The sequence below is a fragment of the Rhinoraja longicauda genome, chromosome 34, assembly GCF_053455715.1.
Source record: "Rhinoraja longicauda isolate Sanriku21f chromosome 34, sRhiLon1.1, whole genome shotgun sequence".
Lineage (NCBI taxonomy): Eukaryota > Metazoa > Chordata > Chondrichthyes > Rajiformes > Arhynchobatidae > Rhinoraja > Rhinoraja longicauda.
Window position 1 is genome coordinate 12,284,126 of NC_135986.1, and position 20,483 is coordinate 12,304,608.

Genomic DNA, 20,483 nt, shown 5'->3' on the forward strand with positions numbered 1-20,483 from the left:
TGCTCCCTTTCTGTGAAGCGGTGTATTTTTGGCAATTTTTTAAACTTCTGGGACCGTTCCTGACTCTAGTGATTCCTGTCCCACTAGCAACGCCTCCACCATCTCTAAAGCCGCCTCTTTCAGAACCCTTGGGTGTAGTCTATCCGGCGCAGGTGACTTATTCAGCCCTTTCAGCTTCCCAAGGACATTCTCCCTGTTATAACCACTCCACTAACTTTCACCCCCTGAATCTCTTGAATTTCAAGCACATTGCTTGTGCCTTCAACTATGAAGACTGATGCAAAAAAGTCCAACACCGGAATGCAAAGTTCACTCGGATTGAATCAGTCTGAAGAAGGGTCTCGACCCGAAACGTCACCCATTCATTCTCTCCCGAGATGCTGCCTGACCTGCTGAGTTACTCCAGCATCTTGTGAATAAATTGAATCCCATGTGACGTAAACATCTGCCCTCGCTACCATGCGAAATGTTGAAAAAAGGCTTTGCTAAAATCCATGTAGGCAATGTCAACGCCTCTGTACTCGGTAATTCTCCAGATCTCTTGTTCAAAAACGTTCACTCAAATATGTGAGACACAATTCACCACGCGAACAGCATGCTGGCCACACCTCATCCATGGCCGCCTCTCGAACTGCAGATAGATCTCTCAGTATTTCCTCTCGTGACTGATTCACCGTTGGTGTTAGTTTCACTGACTGTCGATTCTTGCCATATCCTTTGCAGGCTGTCGTAGTTACTGTCACAGCCAATGTCCAGCGGTCCGTGGGATCATTCTGAAGTTTTATGATCGTAGGATATACATCCCGAACGACGGGTCCAAAAGCGGCAAGGGAAACGAATGTTTACTGGTGGAAATTGCAACTACAGCGCACGGATAGAGAAACCTTTTCAATTCAATTTTGTGTTCCATCAATGTAGAATTTAAACAAAAAAACAGGGGACACGAAAATAATGAGGTCTTTTTATGCAACTACATCCAACATTATCCCAATATTCTCGTAAGCATTCATTATGTGGGAACTCGGTTTAATTGATCCTTTATTCCATGACCAGTAAAATCAGTTATGTTCTTATATGGACGCAAGATCCCCCACTGCTCTTTTCACCTCCATAACTGTCAAGTAGATAAGAGAGCCACTTACATATGCTGGGATTCTTGTGTTCTGATTATATTCTCAGCCCCGAACAATGACCTACCTACATTGGAATTCTCAAAGTGCATAAACTCATACATGAGGATTAAATTCCATGCGCCTCCCGCTCAACCCATGGATTAGTCTCAACTTGCCCTGAGTATTTATCGACATTGATGCATTCCATGACATAAAGCACTTTATCTTAATATTAATCTAGGGGCTAGTGAAATCAAGGGACATGGGGAGCAGTTGGGCACAGGTTACTGATTGTGGATGATCAGCCATGATCACAATGAATGGCGGTGCTGGCTCGAAGGGCCGAATGACCTCCTCCTGCACCTATTTTCTATGCTTCTATATTTTTATTATATGCTTAGCCGTCGCTGAATTATTTGTAAGCGAGCATTAAATTGAGCATATACGCATTTGCAGGCAACTCGAGCTCGACGGGATTTTGAAGAGGATATAGAAAAGTTGTGGTGTAATATCGGGAGATATTTCAGCATTCTGAGCGATTGCTTATTGGTTCGCATTCGCTTGAAAGAACTTAAAGGAGAGCACATTCTTAACTTAAAGGATCAGCGACATTCGATGTATGTCAGGAACACTATCTCCTATGTCACCCTCCTGAATCGAAAAGAAGTGGTTATGCACGAAGAGAGAAACGTTAATAATTTACCAGTTTTGGGCAGAACTGAAACAAACTAAGAGTTAGATAGACCTCTTAATGAGAGCGGAGTCAGGGGGGTATGGGGAGAGGGCAGGAACGGGGTACTGATTGTGAATGATCAACCATGATCACATTGAATGGCGGTGCTGGCTCGAAAGGCCGAATGGCCTACTCCTACACCTATTTTCTATTGTCCATAAAGAAACGAAGGAATTAGAAAATAAAGAATTCATTGTAAACACAAGATTAAAAAACTTCACTGGCGCACTCGCGCAAAATCAGTATTGATGCGACTACGACATTACAGATCAATTGAATATTTGACTTTGGAGACACAGAAAAATGCATTTTCGAAAATGTTGTGCAAAACACAAAACACAGAAATGCACCAAATGTTCAGGAACGCCTGGCATAATGAAAGGAAGGGAATTAATTAAACATTTGTGACGGTGTGTAAACGTTTATAAATCCCCAGCGCCAAATAACACGACTAATTCGGAGGCCGACACGGCAGTACACATGGATGCTAGAGTGGCACATCCAATATGGCCAGCGTCTCCTATGATTAGCGGGCAGCGTTCGACACTATCATACGGTGTCGTTAATGCTGTGTCCACTTCGGATCAGTGACGAAGGGTGTCCTCGGGAACTTCACTGAACAGTATTCCAAAGACGCTCAGTTTGAATGGTTAATTGGGTACTTTGAATTGTTTCTCGCAGGTTGATCAAAGGAAAAAAAATAGTTCCTAATATGCAGAATAAAATGCGACAAAGAGGATTGCTATCAATCGATGTTGGTAGGTGGTGTGGACTCGATGGGTCAAAAGTAAGTTTTCGTCCAAAACGAGTCTATGATGCCCTTGAGCATAACTGTGAGCTTATCAATGATGATCAAGTCATAAGACGTATAGATGAGGTGAATATACACAGCCCTTTCGCCATAGCAGGAGTGTAAGTCCTAATGTCATAATGCAACATGAGAGGGCAGACATATGAGGGACCTTCGGGGCAGATTGCTCACACAAGGTGGTGGGTCAATGGTAGAGAGTGCCTTGGGACGTGGTGGACGCCGGTTCAGTTACTTCATTTAAAATACATTAGAACAGTTCATGGCCACTGAACGATATGTGCCAACTCGACCCAGATGTAGGCCAATTGAACTTGCTAACACAAACAACATGAGTGACATGGATGAGTAGCGCCAAAATGTATTTTTCCATGGTGTAATTCTTTTTTCTTTGTGCACAATCCGCAGGCGTTGCCACTTTCATTTCACTGCACATCGTCAATGTGTATGTGACAAATAAACTTGACTTGACTTGACTTGACTAGTATAGTTCTCTGGCGTTCTCCGAGTTGTTCTCCTTCCTTCCTCGTTTCCAAATGTCAGGCTCTATAAGGCGCAGGTCAGCCGGTATTTGGAGCATGGTGAGCATTATGGGCCCCATATCTGAGGAGGGAGGTGCAGGCGATGGAGAGGGTCCAGAGGAGCTTCACGAGAATGATGCCTAGATTGAGTACGTTATTAAATGATGAACTTTTGAAGGCGCTGGACCTGTATTCGCTGGAGTTTAGAAGGATGAGGCGGCATACCTCATTGAAACTTACCGAATAAACTTTCGAAGAGATCCCCCTCCCCTCCCCTCCCCCCACTCACCACCAACAACACCATCGTCACATCTGTGGAATCATTTAAGTTCCTTGGAACCATCATCTGCAGGGACCTTAAATGGGGGGCCACCATCGACTCCACAGTCAAAAAGGCCCAACAGAGGATGTACTTCCTGCGGCAACTGAGGAAACACAATCTGCCACAGGCAATGATGGTCCAATTCTATACTGCTATCTGTGAGTCCGTCCTCACCTTCTCCATCGTGGTCTGGTTTGGCTCAGCCACCAAGCACGACATCCGGAGGCTGGAGCGGATCGTTCGCACAGCTGAGAAGGTTGTTGGCTGCAACCTTCCCCCCATTGACGAACTGTACACTGCAAGGGCCAGGAAGCGAGCGGGCAAGATCATCTCTGACCCCTCTCACCCTGGCCACAAACTCTTTGAAGCACTTCCCTCTGGAAGGCGACTCCGGACTGTCAAAGCAGCCACAGCCAGATATAAAAACAGCTTATTTTCCACGAGTGATAGTTCTACTCAATAATCAAAGTCTGTAGTCTCTTTTTTTTCTCTGGTTTATTTTCACCCACGTGTTTAGACCGCAATGGTACATCCTTATTGTTTTGATGTGTTTATGCTTTATTCTTGATTGTTAACTATATGTTTCTGTTGTCATTTGTGAGCGGAGCAACAAGGCACATTCCTTGTATCTGCATACTTGGCCAATAAACTCATTTATTCATTCATTCATTCATTCATTCATTCATTCATTCATTCATTCATTCATTCATTCATTCATTCATTCATTCATTCATTCATTCATTTATTCATTCATTCATTCATTCATTCATTCATTCATTCATAGGGCTTGATAGAGTGCATGCGTAGCGGATGCATCTAATAGATGGAGAATCCAGTACCAGGGGTCATAGGCAAGGAATTAAAGGATGTTTCTTTAGGAAGAAGAAGAGTAGGAAATTATTTAGTCAGAGATTAGTGAAGCTGTAGGATTCATTGCCACATAAGCATGTGCCAGGCCAAATCGATGGATATTCTCAAGGCAGAGGTCGATAGCTTGTTGATTAGTAACGTTTATGGCGAGAAGGCTGGAGAATAGGGTTAAGAGATAAACATAGACGAGCAACGATTGAAAGGCGGAGTAGACTTGATTGGTGGAATGGCGTAATTCTGCTCCTATCTAGTTGCAACATGAATTTATGAATTAATATCACACGCGAACCCACAGATCTACTTAATTCAGGGGTGATATACGAATTGGGAGCAAAAGTTACGCTTAAAATATCCCTAAGTCACAGAGCTAAATCCTGTCAGAAGAAGAAAAGAAGTAAAACATTTATTCACCACAACTCATCTAGATTCGTCCGACAAGCGCGAGATCTAGGTTAATAGTCGCCTTGGCCAGTTCAATCCTGAAGTGATTCGGAGTCCGGCTGGGCTCTGTGACGATCTCACGGCAGCAGCTCAAAATTGGGACGAGGCAAAATGAAACGTTTTGTGCTGGAGAGTTGAAGAAACGTGGGAAAGTGAACTCAACTCAAATATAGCTGCAAAGTTGAGGGTTTGGGTGGGAGGGGGGGGGGGGGTAGTAAACAGAGATATGGTAGATTTCTGAGGTGCGGACGCATATGATTCACAAAACACTGGTGTGCAACTAATGCGAAACCAATCTAAAGAACTCCGCCATTCAATTATGCGAACCATTGCTTCCCTACGCCATTCTCGAACCTTTCGCGCGGGTCATTGAATTAAATGGTCGGGGTTTCCTTGTCAAATTATATAGGGCACTGTAGAGTTTGGAACCTTGACCAAATACAGACTGCTGGAGGAATTTATCATTTCAAGGAGCATCTGTGCAAGGAATGCGGCCCTGGCGAGACCACATCTGGGGTATTGTGTGCAGTTTTGGTCTCCCAATTTGAAGAGGATCATCCTTACTATTAAGGCAGTGCCCCGTAGGTTCACGAGGGGTGGCGGGACTGTCCTATTAGGAAAGATTGGAATGACTGGGCTTGTATTCACTGGAATTTAGAAGGATGAAGGAGGATCTTATAGAAACGTATACAGTTATAAAAGAACTGGACAAGCTACATGCAGGAAAATGTTCCCAATGCTGGGGGAATCCAGAACCAGGGGCCCCACAGCCTAAGAATATTGGGGAGGCCATTTAAAACTGAGATGAGGAAAAACATTTTCACCCAGTGAGTTGTGCATCTGTGGTTCTCTCCATTAGAAGATTGTAGAGGCCAATTCACTGGATGAATTTTAAAGAGAGTTAGATAGAGCCCCAGCGGCTAGCGGAGTCAAGGGATATGGAGAGAGGGCGGACACGGGTTATTGATTGTGGATGATCAGCCATGATCACAATCAATGGCGCTGCTGGCTCGATGGGCCAAATTGCATCCTCCCGCACTTATGTTCTATGTTTTCTCTGTTTTCAAATTGAATTTAAATTCAACCGCAGAAGATGCAACACTTGTCGCCATACCTCCTCCCTCGACTCTGTCCAGGGACTAAGACACTCTTGTTTGGTTAGGCAGATATTCACTTGCACTTCCTCCAACCTCATCTACTGTATCCGTTGTTCAAGATGTGGACTCATACATCGGCGAGACCAAACGCAGACTGTGCGATCGTTTTGCGGACCATTTTTTTCAGCTCGCGTGAACCTACCTGATCTCCCGGTTGCTCGATACTTTAATTCTCCTTTCCGTTCCTACATAGACCTTTCTGTCCTAGGTCTCCTCCGTTGTCAGAGTGAGGCGAAACGCAAGTTGGAGGAACAGCATCTCATATTTCGCTTGGGCAGCTTGCAGCTCAGTGGTATGAATATTGATTTATCTCACTTCAGGTGGCCCTGGCATTCCTTCTCTCCCTATCCCTCCCCATCGAAGTCGCACGAACTTCTAATTTTCACCCCACAAACAGCTAACAAAGGCCTGTTTCCTTTATCATGGTTAATTTTCATGCATATTTTTCATTCATTGTTCTTTATCTCCGCGCATCGCCGTCTATGTCTCTCGTTTCCATTATCCGTAACCAGTCCGAGGAAGGGTCTTGAGCCGGAAAGTCACCCATTAAGTTCAATTGTTGAGTAGTGCAATTTGAGATCGTTAGAATGCCAGCTGATATTATCAGATAACGGTGGAATCCGAATACAAATTTAGTGTTTCTTGGTTCTGAGTTTGTAACAAGCCAGGGCTAGCCATGGGCATTCCAATAATGAAGCATTGCATCATATTGACACAGCCCACAGGTTGTCTAATAAGCCCTCACGTTGGACAGATATTGGGGACCAAACGTTCAGGTTCCCAATCCAGGCTACCTCCCGCGAAGTGCAGTGCACAAGGGTGATTTCGCGATATCCTGTATACACTTCTATCTGATCTCTTTCTTACTTGTACGGGAATGATGTGTGAATTACGAAATAGATTGTTGTATGGAATGGAGTGGATTTAACATAAGATCCCCATCAGAACAGATAGTCACCTGATATGTGCAAGAATTCGGCACAAAGCATGTTACATCAAAGCAGGGAATAATTATTCATATTTTAACCTTTTTTTCCCTTGCATTTTGGAAAATAAAGTCATAGAGTGATATAGTGTGGAAACAGGCCATTCGGCCCAACTTGCCCAGTGTTGCATCTCGCTCTTCAGTTCACTTGCAAATGTGCATGGAAAGCAATTCACTGAAGAACTGTATAAACGTGGTTTTATTGATCACAGCCTATTTCATTATTTCATATTATTTTTAGATATTACTCCGGTTTAGCAATCCTTTTACATGGGACAGTCCAAATTGCGAACGTGAAGAACATAGGAAATGTTATTAGTTGTACACTTCCATGGTGTAAATGCAAGAAGTAATAGTGTAGAAGTGAGGAGGTAATCGTACAGGGGTGTATTAAACCATAAGGCGGTTGAAATGTTAATTAATGCCAGGGTGGGCGAACTAAGAACAAGAAAAATAGACAAGATGAGGGGGAATGATTTAGTTGGGACACGAAGTACAACGGCTTCACACAGTGGATTGGGGTACTGTATATGGTACAATAATAACATTAAAAATCAAATTGGAGATGCACATGGATAAGAAAAAAATAGCTAGATATCTGTCAAACGCAGACAAAAGCGAGTGGCTGGGTTGGGGTATATTTGACGGGATGGACCTATTTCAGTGCTGCATGTGCTGTGACTCTAAGTTCACTTGTGGAAAAACGGAAATTTCAGAGCAAATGTTGGAAACACTTGGCAGTTGGACAACATTTGCAAATAATATTTCAGCACGAAAGTTTAATTAGGCTTTACGTTATGATAACACAATGTGCTGGAAGAACACTGCTGGTCTGGTACTATATACGGAGAGAATGGGCAAAGGACCTGCGGTACAAGAAGGCCCGCTGTGATCTCCGCAAAGCCATCAAGGATGCCAAGAGACAATACCTGGACAAACCTGAGTTCCAGTATAATCACTGGGACACACGGAGAATATGGCAAGAATATGCGATAAATAGCTGTTATGCGAGGTCAGGCAAAGTCATTGGTGATTCTGCGACCCTAACCGATGAACTGAACGCTTTCTTTGTTCGCTTCGCGGAGATGGCCAACCTAGCCCTTCAGGCGCACGTGAACCGCTCCATAGGATGACTGTTGCGGAGGTTGGATCGTACTCCCTGACGGTAAACCCACGAAAAGCCACTGTCCGAGACCGAGTTCCTGGCCGTGTCCTTAGTAACTGCGCGGATCAGCGGGCGGAAGTACTCGCGGATATTTTTAATCTCACCCTACTCCATTCTGAGGTACTCATCTGCTTCAAGAACACCACCATCATCCCGGTACCGAACCAAAGCAAGACCTGGTGACTAAACGACTACCGTCCAGTGGCCTTGACATTCACCATCATGAAATGTTTTACGAGACTAGATATAGAACGCTTTAATCCAATCAATATCCAAGCCCGTAAGAAATAGCAGCGAATTGTGGACGCAGCCTAGGCGTCACACAAACCATCCTCCCTTCCTTTGACTTCATTTATACCACATATAGCCTCGGGAAGGCCAGGAGCATGATCAAGGACCAGACGAACTCTGCTCACTTCCCCTTCCATGTGAACAGAAATGTGAAAGCGCAAATTTCCAGATTCCGGAACAGTTTCTTCCAAGTTGTTGTCAGGCAAGGGATAGAAGTGTGAAAACGTGCACCTCCATATTCAGAAACAGTTTCTTCCCAGGATTACCAGGCAACGGAATCATTCGAGAACAAGAAGAATGTAATCCTAAACTATTATCTAACTCATTGTTGTCCCTCGGCATATCTTTGACCGAACTGTTCTGGCTTTCCCAAACATTAACCTCATCATAGTATCTACTATAGTATGGAAACACTCCGTGGAAACAGGCTCTTCGACCCACCGTGTCTGCACCGTCCATCGATCCCCGCATATTCACATTACACTTCACATGCTAGGGACAATTTACATTTATACTAAGCCAATTATCCTACAAACCTGGACATCTTTGGAGTGTGGGAGGAAACCGGAGAAAACCCACGCAGTCAAGGAAGAACATAGAAACTCCGTATAGGTAGCACCCGTACCCGAATCGGATCCCGGCCTCTGCCGCTGCAAGTGCTGGAAGGCAGCAACTGTACCAGCTGCTCCACCCAGCTGCCCCAACTCATGTATCTATACACTGTAAATGATTCGATCAAAATCATGTATTGTCTATCGGTTGACTGGATTGCATGCAAGAAATGTTTTTCACTGTACCTCGGTACACGTGACTATTAACTAAAATGAGCTGAGCAGAACGTTTTGCGTCTGGAACAACCTTCGTTCGAAAACGTTGTTCATTAATTTCCGTGCACAGGTGAAGCCTGACCCATTAAATTCCTCGAACACTTTTTTGTGTTTTTTTGCTGCAGATTTCTCCATCTGCAATAATAATAATAATAATAATAATATTCATTTATTGTCATTGCAACGAGTACAACGAAATTAAAAATAGCCAATCCTGACGGTGCGTAAAACATATATGCAATAAATGCAAAAACAAATAAATACAATTATATTAAGTACACAAGATTTTTTAACAGTGTTGCCCAGTGCAGAAGGTAGTGTTCAGTTCTCGTATGGCCCTGGGGTAAAAACTGTTCTTAAGTCTGTTTGTTCGGGATTTGATCGACCTGAAACGTCGACCAGAGGGCAGATGAACAAACAGACGGTGGCCGGGGTGGGATGGATCTTTTATTATTTTGCCTGCTCTACTGAGGCAGCGTAGGCTGAACAGGTGCTCCAGGGAGGGCAGTGAGCAGCCGATGATCTTCTGGGCCATCGTGATGACCCTCTGAAGGGCCTTCCTGTCCGTTTCTGAGCAGCTGGCATACCATGTGGTTATACAGTATGCCAGCACACTCTCGATGGAGCAGCGATAGAAGGACATCATGAGCTTCTCCTGCAGGTTGGTTTTCCTGAGGATCCTCAGGAAGTGGAGTCTCTGCTGTGCCTTCTTCACTGTGGTGATGGTGTTGGTAGACCAGGTAAGATCCTCTGCGATGTGCGTACCCAGGAACCTGAAAGCGGGTACCCTTTCCACACAGACCCCATTGATGTAGAGTGGGTCGTATTCTACACTGGTTTTCCTGAAGTCAATTATAAGTTCCTTTGTTTTGGAGGAGTTCAGAACAAGATTGTTCAATGAACACCATGCTGCCAGCCTTTGGATTTCATCCCTGTAGGCTGTCTCATCTCCTCCTGAGATGAGTCCAACCACAGTCGTGTCATCCGCGAACTTGATGATGGTGTTGGTGGGATGGGTGGGGGCGCAGTCGTGATTGTAGAGGGAGTAAAGGATGGGGCTCAACACACTGCCCTGTGGTGAGCCGGTGCTCAGTGTAATGGTGGAGGAGAGGTGAGGGCCTATTTTGACGGTCTGGGGGCGGTTGGTCAGGAAGTCCTTGATCCATTGGCAGATGGTTTGGGAAAATCCAAGGTCAGAAAGTTTGGTGACCAGTCTGCTCGGGATGACCGTGTTAAAGGCAGAGCTGAAGTCGAGGAAGAGCATCCTCACATAGCTCCCCTGGTGTTCAAGGTGGGTCAGTGCAGTGTGAAGAGCAGTGTCGATGGCATCCCCTGTAGACCTATTTGCTCTGTAGGCAAACTGGTATGGGTCGAAGATGGGTGGGAGGCTGGCTTTGATGTGCTGCAGGACCAGTCTCTCGAAGCACTTTGTGATGACCGGTGTGAGTGCTACCGGACGGTAGTCGTTAAGGCCGCTGATGACAGACTTTTTCGGCAGTGGGATGATTGTGGCAATCTATCGACCCTTTGTTTAACGCCAAGTGTTTCCAGCATTTCTCTGATAATTCCGTCAACCGGTATCTGCCGCTCGAGTCATGGTGTCATGCAACACCGAACCAGGATCTTCAACCCAGCTCGTCCATGCCGCCCAACGTACCCCATCTAAGCCAATGTTAAGCTGTATGGTCAATAGTTGCCTGGTCTTGCTTTGCATCCCTTATTATATCAAAAATCACCGCGTTAACTACCTTCTACTTTTGTGGCACCTCACCCCTGACTAACAATGCTGCAAATATAACATCGAGGGTTTGCGCATATTTTTCCTCAAGCTTCCTACAGCTCCCAGAGCCTTACCTCCATCCATACAAACAAAGACGTCCATACCGCCCTCTACGGTAATGCAGACGACCCAAAGTCGTTTCAATTTGTTTTCAAGTTCCATCATCTTCGGGCTTTCCTCCAATGTAAAAAAAACAAGGGAGAAATATTAATTGCCAAGCTGTTACGGCTCCTCACATAAATGCCAGTTTTCGGCTTTGAGGGGCGCTGTTTTCTCCCTTGTTATACTTTCCCTTTAAAATACTTTGAAAATCCCTTTGGATTCTCGTTAATCTTTCTCATGCCACCTTTCTGCCCTCCTGTTTCCCGAAAATATACCATTGCATCCTTTATACTCTTCTCGAACTCAACATGATCCCAGCTGCCTCTTCCTGTTCGAAGATAGGTACAACTGGAGAATTGAATGTTCCATAAATGGCCCATTTATTGACACTCGTGCTTTCTGCCTCAGAGATATCTATTCTAACCAATTTGCCACACTGAGCTTATTATCCAATTTGCCTGGGTGTGCACATGTCCGTCTAAAACTTTCCTATCAATGTATTTCTCCAAATGCAGTTTAAAGATTTTCCTCACTCCGCCACTCCTTCTTGAAGCCTCTTCCACAACCCCACCAACGTCTGTGTGAAAAGGGTATCCAGCGGATCCCATTTAAATCATTCTTCTCTCTAAATAATCTGTGCCCTTTGAATTTAAACTCCCCTACTACGCGAAATAAATTGTCATCATCGACCTTATCTGCACCCCTCATGATTATATGCGCCTCTATCAGGTCATTCCTCGGGTTCCTATGCGCCCGTGAAAAGGCCACGACTATTTATACTTTGTATCACAAACACTCCAATCCCAGTGACATCTTTGCGATTATATTCTGCACCATTTCCAGCTTAATGATATCTTTCCAAAAGCCGGGCAAGCAGAACTGGACACAATACTCCAAATGCAGTCTGATACACAGTGCTGTGAACAATGAAGTAAAACATGCCAAAAACAGCCACCGTGCCAAGGTGAGTCTGCATTCTCTGGCAATTGTAACAGTCCTCTCGGTCTGCATTCTACAACACTCTCCGGGACCCTGCCATTTACTATGTAAGAGCCGCCCTTGTGCAACTTAACAAAAATGTATCATTTCATATTTGCCCAAGCGAAAATCCATCTGCCGTCTTGGCCTTGGTATTGCTCCATTGGCCTTCTTCCACAGTTGATCTGAAAGCATCATTCTATACCATGGGTAGTGCCTTTTGCTCACCACTCCACCCCCTTACCCCAAATGTACTCTCAGTCACACTCGAGTAGAGTAGATGTGACGTCACTGAGACCTAAAGTATATTTGCTGTTGTATTTCCTTGGTACGGGGTGGGGAAAGAAATATAGGAAATAGGTACAGGAGGAGACCATTTGGCCCTTCGAGTCATCACCGCCATTCATTGTGATCATGGCTGATCATCCACAATCAGTAACCCGTGCATGCCTTCTCCCCATATCCCTTGATTCTGAGAAAGTAGCGAGAGAGAGCATTAACCTAACCTCCGTGTTAGAAACGGTCGCTCATGACGCTGTCCTAGCCTTGGAAAAAAATGAATTCGGAGATATTGGCTACCTGGACGGTTTCCCTGAAGAACCGAATGGCCTTGGATTTTTTTCTACCGGATAAAGGGGGATATATGCTGTGTTGCAGTGCTAATTTTCCAGGTGCCGAAGCTGTCACTGGTGCTGGAGCGGCCGTTGATAAATTCCCCGCTAGTTACAATTCCCCGCTGTTTATTTTGGCTTTATTTTTTACAGAGATGCTGGAGCGGCGCTCCGGTGAGCTCCGGCAGCACTGCACCCCTAGATAAATGCCGTAATGGAAGACAATATCTAATGGAAGACAAAACATTACCAACCTGGCTGACCATATCCGCAAAGAAGCAGCCATGATACATGACGGTAGTAGGAGGGTTACATGGTTTCTGTGGGAAAGGGCATTGGTATGGACCTCCTTGGCCTCAGGTTTAATTGCCTCAGTCGCCATCATAATCCTGTGTAGGAAACAACTTCAGACGCTGGTTTAAATCGAAGGAAGGCACAAAATGCTGTAGTAACTCAGTGGGACAGGGAACATCTCTGGAGAGAAGGAATGGGTACGTTTCGGGTCGAGACACATCTTCAGTCTGAAGAATCATACCAGCAAGCTAGATGCCACCGTCAACGTCACCATGCGGATCATCACCGGCCGCCTACGCCCTACTCCGACGGATCTCCTGCCGGTGCTCGCAGGTATCGCACCCGCCAAGTTTCGCAGAGAGTTCTTCACTCATAGGCTGGTGTGCAAGGCCCCATCGGACGCCAAACATCCTTTGCACCACCTCGCCCAGGATTCACAGCAACTGGGACCTCAACGCCTGTCATCTCGTCACCCTTTCTCCCGTGATGCAGCGACCTTCTGTGGCTCCGGTTTAAACATACTAGGACCATTGAGAACCAGCTGGGAACAGATATCGCGACCTCCTCAATTCACTGTCGCACCGAACACCACAGCCCCACCCGGCTCGGACATGCCCCGCAAGGATTGGGTCGCCTTGAACCGGCTCCGCACAGGAGTCGGCCGGTTCAATGCCAACGTGCATCGTTGGTGCTTGTGTGGAGTGGACCAGCGAACAGCGCCGCACGTCATTTTCGCCCGCACTGTCCTCCATCCCCCTGGTGGAGGGGTAGACCTCACGTCCCTTGACAACAGCACATTGCACTGGCTACAGCGGACGGAGGGCGTTACATAACTTCTGCTGAATCAATCGTAAGAAGAAGTCTGAAGGAGAGTCTCGACCCAAAACGTCACCCATTCCTTCTTTCCAGAGACGCTGCTTGTCCAGCTGAGTTACTCCAGTATTTTGCGTCTCCCATTATCATTTTACTGTATGTTGTTTTTAAGCTTCTTAAATGTTGCTGTGTCAGGATGATGGAACAAAATATCTCGTTTTCCCAAGGCACTGTTCCCCGAGCATCAAGAAGATTTAGGAATATATATTTTATGACGGTCTCAATTACCATACAAACAGTGCCCCATGGTCACATGTGTATTGGAAAGCTACGAACTAATTGTTGGATGTGTACGGGCCTTACAAAGATCGGGGTCTGATAACAAATCGGCAATAAAACGTGTACTTTGTTATCAAGTAGAAAAGGCAGGAACCGTAAAAGAATGAAATCAGAAGGGAGAAAAGGAGAATAGGGCCGAAAAATAACGGAACATTTTAATTCGTTTTGAAGAAAACCGGAGTACGAGAGTGTGTCCATCCGAGGTGCTTAATTTACAGTCGTTATGGAACATTCTATTAACGGAGGAATAATTGAGTCTTTTTGTGAAATATGTTACGGGATAAATAACATATAGAAATCAAAGCTAGACTTTATTAAAAAGCGCCTCATACAACGGCCGCTTGGCACAGCCAAACTGGAGGTTCCTCCAACAAAGATTCAGATGATCTTTTATACAACAAAGAGAAAATGGTAAAATATCATGTGAATCTTTGTTCGAGCAACAGTCCACTTTGCCTGTTCTCCACGGCGGTTGTATGAAGCGCTCTTTAATAAAGTACAGTCTTAAATGCCTTACGCGATCCTTGTGGCGTGTTTTAAAGTTGATTTTAACAGTAACAACATGACAGATGGAGTAAAAGCTACAGACTTACGATTGGAGCAAAGGAATGCTGTGCTATTTAAAGTTTGTAAGGTAAACGGCATGTGCACTTCGACGAGACAGTCCGAGTGTATGAAGAAGGGTCTCGACCCGAAACGTCACCCATTCCTTCTCTGCAGAGATGCTGCCTGGCCAGCTGAGTTACTCCAGCATGTTGTGTCTACCTGCGAATAAAGATATATATTTGCAATTGTAATGGAGCCTTGATAAGAAGAACGCTGGAGTATTGGGTAAATTTGTTGTCCAGACCTAAATAAAGATGCAGATTGCTGAAGGGTTCATCCGACTAATGGTGCAGGACTGATATCTGCGGGGAGTCATACGTCTCCTCAGTTCCACAATCGTTCGGATTAACATCGTGGCATCTTGTATTTGATCCATCTCTCAGGGGAACACAGCTTTCCAGTTACGTCTATTATCTACTCACTCAATTATCTACTCCTCAAATCAGGCCTATCTAATCGTTCATCAAACTTACAAAATCTTTCCTGATATACGATGTGGCAGCTTATGAATTGGACATTCCTCGTTTGAGTTGTGTATATCGTTGACGTCAGTATTTATGGTCCATGAGCAGACGTTGCCAACTCTGTCCACGACAGTCCATCCGATATAGGTTCCAGGTAGGGAGGGGAGTTTACGATATTTCTTCTCAATGATACAGACGGAACCACGAAATGTTTTAAAGTTGAGATGATACAACGAATGATTATTTAGGCAGACGGGAATGTACATGCCCCCTTGAGTCTGCTTCACTCTTCAGTTGTGCCATGCACAATTCAGTCATCAGCATTACTTTCCCAATCTCTCCCTTGATTCCATTGCAGTTTCAATGTCTAGCAATCGCTACATTGAATGTACTGTTTGTACCACCTCCACAGTTCTTATAGTAGAGAAAATCACGATTTTTTTTTTAAACGACGGACCGTTTTTTTTAGATTACGCCCCAGTTTTATACTTCTGCACAAAGGGAAAGATCGTCACAACATGGAAGCTTAGACCTCCTCAGAATTTTATTTCAATAAATTCGGCTCTCTTTCTTCGAAATTTATGAGGTCAATCTCTTCAAACGTCAGCCATTTCATCCCAGGAATCTATCCAGTAAACCTTCCCCCCACAGCCTCTAATGCACCTGCATCCTTCCTTAATGACAGAAAACAAATCTCCACTTGGTAAATCAGGTGTGGTCTTATAACGCCCCCGTATCATTGCATCTAACTGTTAATGACTAAAGGTTAGTCTGAAATTACAACCGAGTGAAATTGATCTAAAAATATACGTCTTGACATGGACGGGAGATTGCGCGAATTCCAATAATTAATGTCCCTGGAGAGAAAGTAGTACAATATTTGCAACAAAAAAAAAGCAAATCAAAGAAATTGCCCGAACGTTCCCTCAGTCGAAAAGAGAGTAAATGTTCTGAGGAACTTGGATCAATTCCAGCAGAAAAGAGGCTACATGTTCAAAGGCAGACCAGGATTAATCCAGCCGAAACTCGTCCTGCTTTGGCAGCGCCGTCCACACATAGGGTGGAGATGAAACTTTACCAAAAGAAAGAGCGGATTAAAGTGACAGATTGGGACACGTTGATTTAAATAACGATGTTAGGTTGGAATGCAATTACAAAGGTAGCCTTGTGCAATTTACTCGAAAATCCAGACAGATGTTCCGCGACTGCAAGGTAAGGTTACCTTAGCCTCTGATATTCCTTTCTGTTTCCTCCAATCCCTCCGCTTCCGCGGTTGGATCTGCCATTTGCAACTCGGTACAGCTGTGCCAATGCACTCATTTACAATCTAAAACGGTTGGATTCCGTTTCATCAGAAGGCCGCTCCCTGCAATGAGGAATTTGCCTGTAGGAATTTGCCCTGTGGACAGGCAGCTGGTTTCGCACAGACACTGAGCTCTGCCTTATGGAACAAAGAGCTGAGCATTTAAATCAATCGAACGTCTTTCACAGAATTGTAAATTTTAAGGGAATCTCATCACACGGAACAACACCAGGAGATACGAATAGAGCATCGCCCAATATATATTCATAGATTTATATAGAACATAGGTGCGATAGGAGGCCATTTGGCCCTCCGAGCCAGCACCGCCATTCATTGTGATTATGGCTGATCATCCACAATCATTAACCTGTGCCTGCCTTTTCCCCATATCCCTTGATTCCACTAGCTCCAATCTTTCCTTCTATGACAGTCCCGCCATCCCGGAGATTAACCTCGTGAACTTACGCTGCACTGCCTTAATAGCAAGGACGTCCTTTCTCAAATTAGGAGACCAGAATTGCACACAATATTACAGATGTGGTATCATCAGGGCCCTAGACAACTGCAGAAGAACCTCTTTACTCCAATACTCAAATCCACTCGTTATGAAGGCCAACATTCCTTCACTGCCTGTTGTACATGCACGCTTACTTTCAGTGACTGGTGTACAAGGATACGCAGATCTTGTTGCACTTCCCCTTTACCTAACCTGATATCTTTGAGATAATAATCTGCTTCCTTGTTTTTGCCGCTAAATTGGATAACCTCACATTTACCTACATTAAACAGCATCTGTCATGCATCTGACCACTCACGCAACCTGTCCAAGTCACCCTGCAAACTCCGAACATCCTCTTCGAAGTTCACACCAGTCGGAAGAAAGGTCTCGACCCGAAACATCACCATTCCCTCTCTCCTAGATGCTGCCTGACCTGCGGAGTCACTCCAGCATTTTGTGATACCTTGTGCCACCCAGCTTTGGGTCATATGCAAACTTGCTAGTGTTACTTCTAACTCCATCATCCGAATCATTAATATATATTGTAAATAGTTGCGACCCCAGCACCGACCCTTGCGGCACTCCATTCGCCACTGCCTACCATTCTGAAAAGGACCACTTTATTCCCACTCGTTGCTTCTTGTCCGCCAACAAATTATCTATCCAGCTCAATACCCTACCCCCAATACCATGTGCTCTAATTTTGCCCACTAATCTCCCGAGTGGGACCTTATCAAAGGCTTTCTGACAGTCTAGATACACTGCATCCACTGGCTCTCCTTAATCCATTTTACTTGTCATTCAAAAAATTCCAGAAGATTAGTCAAGCAGGATTTCCCTTATATAATTTCATGCTGACTTGGACCAATCCTCCAATCATTTTACTGCTATCCAAATGCACCGTTATTACCTATTTAATAATTGACTCCAGCATCTTCCCCACCACCGATATCAGGCTAACTGGTCTATAATTTCCTGTTTAATCTCTTGCTTCTTTCGTGAAAAGTGGGATAACATTTCTCTACCCTCCAATCCGCAGGAACTGATGCTGAATCTATTGAACATTGGAAAATAATCACCAATGCATCCACGATTTCTAGTGCCAACTCCTTGAGTACCCTGAGATGCAGACCATCAGGCCCTGGGGATTTATTCGCATTTAGTCCCATCAGTCTATCCACTACTATTTCTAGCCTAATGCAAATTTATTTCATTTGCTCCGTCTCCCTAGATCATCCGTCCTCTAGTACACCTGGGAGATTGTTTGTGTCTGCCTTAGTGAAGCCAGGACCGAAGTACCTAATGAACTCTTCTGACATTTTCTTGTTACCCATGATAAGCCCACCTGTTTCTGCCTTCAACGGACCCACATTTGACTTCCTGGCCTTATTTTAAATCAACAGTTAGCAAACCATGTTTCGTCCTCGAGGCGTTGAAATTCAGCTCACTGTTTTCTTCTTTACAATGGAAAGGAATATGCACTCATTTAATCGTACTTTATTCAGATTCAAATGTCGGTGAATTGTCGAACCGGTTGCATTCCGTTTCATCAGAGGGCCGCTCTCTGGAATAAGGAACGTACGTGCGGGAAATTGCCCTGTAGACAGAAAGCTGGCTTCACACAAACACTGAGCTCTGTATTATCGAACAATGTGCTGAAGTAAATGAATCGAACGCCTTTCACAAAATTACTTGTAAATTTCAAGGGAATCTCGATATAAAGAACAAATCCAGGGGATAAGAATTGAGCATCGCCCAATCGATATTCCTGGCCACCGTTCTAACCGAGGAACGGTATTGTAGTGGTTGAGAGGCAGAGTCGAAGGAGGGACACGTTATTGCGGGGGCAGTACTGTGTTACAGCGCATTGGGGGGAGGGGGGTGGAGCTAATGTTTGTAGCGCATGTCCAGTACAAGCTAACTGAGCAGCGCATGCATAATTCCGCAGTTTTTGAACAGCATATGTCTCTGTCATCACAGCCGTTCAGATGAGTGCTACCTGGCCACTGTCTCTCCGACAACACGCTCCTATCCCGGTCCCCCGGCGTGCGCCTCCAAATGAGCTGTTTGCCCTCGGGGCTTTAGCGCTCCTTTGGTCACGACCCTCCAACAGTGCACTGGGCCCTTCGGACTGCCTAATCCCAAAGGTGTCACGATGCCGACACGCTACATCTCCAAGGAAAGTACAACGTCTTTGAGGACTTCACAGCCCAGTAGTACTATGCTTCCACTACCGCCCCTCGGGCATTGGCCGGGCTCACCCGAATCTGTTCCATCTGTTTGCCGTTTCCTCTGAAACGCAGTGTGACTTTAGGCAATATTTCTCTTCCATACTTCAAACCCCGCAGCTCTACCTGTACATTTGTAACAGGCAGATGTTGTCTCACCACTCCCAGCAATTTGAATGCAAGGAACAGCGGGGCTGCTTGTGGTGACAACTGTTTATAAAGCAAACATTGACCAAAAGTATTGGCTACATAACAACGATCTATACTTTAGGTTGTTTGGGAGCAAGTAAAACAAATTTGAAACTACAATTATCAATAACAAAGCATTTCCCCCTCAGATAATATTGATGTTTTCATAGCATTCCTCAACAAAAAAAAACATGCTACGTTGTCATAGCGTTCCTGCGTCTTTAACACAGTAGCACTCCTTGAGCTTTTCCCCTCCGAACCTACCTGCAAATGTGACCAATATCTCCCTCATATACACTTCCCTCTCTCTAGCCCTTCGCTTATCCACCCTTTCTTGTCCACTGTTCCCTTTCCCATGTATCTATGAATCTCTCTAAATCTGCCCTGGGATCGTACACATTCTTATCCGCCTCATGGTAACCGTGTGTCGACTGGTTATTGATTGCTCTACTCTGCGTAATCGACACTGTATGTACCATATCTATTCCGCTCATTATCTTACACACCACTATAAACTCATCTCACCGTCGCCCTGGGCTGCAAGGAATAAGGTCCTAACCGGCCCAATCGCTCTCTACACCCCAGGCCCTCAATTATTGACAAAATCCTCATAAATCTTATCGGCACCATAAACAACATTCTTTATATGACTGGAACTAATCACAATACTCTAAATACAACCTCGCCAACGAATTATGCAACTGTAGCATAACATCCTAATTTCAATAGACTGAAAGTGATGGTGAAACACAGCAGCTCAGACAACACCTCTGGAGAACATGAACATACATCGTCAACAATCCATGTTCATCCGAAATGCTGTCTGACCCGCTTTGTTCCAACCACTTTCAGTCTATTGAAATTACGATGGTGTGTTAGAACCCTACAATTCGTTGTGCACGCACAAATTATGCTAGGACTTTGTGCCTTATTTTGTCACAAGCATCTGCAGTTGCATCTACATCCCAACATTTAAACTCAATATCCTGACTGACAAAGGCCAAAGTACCGAAATCTGTCTGTAGCACATGTGACGCCACTTTCC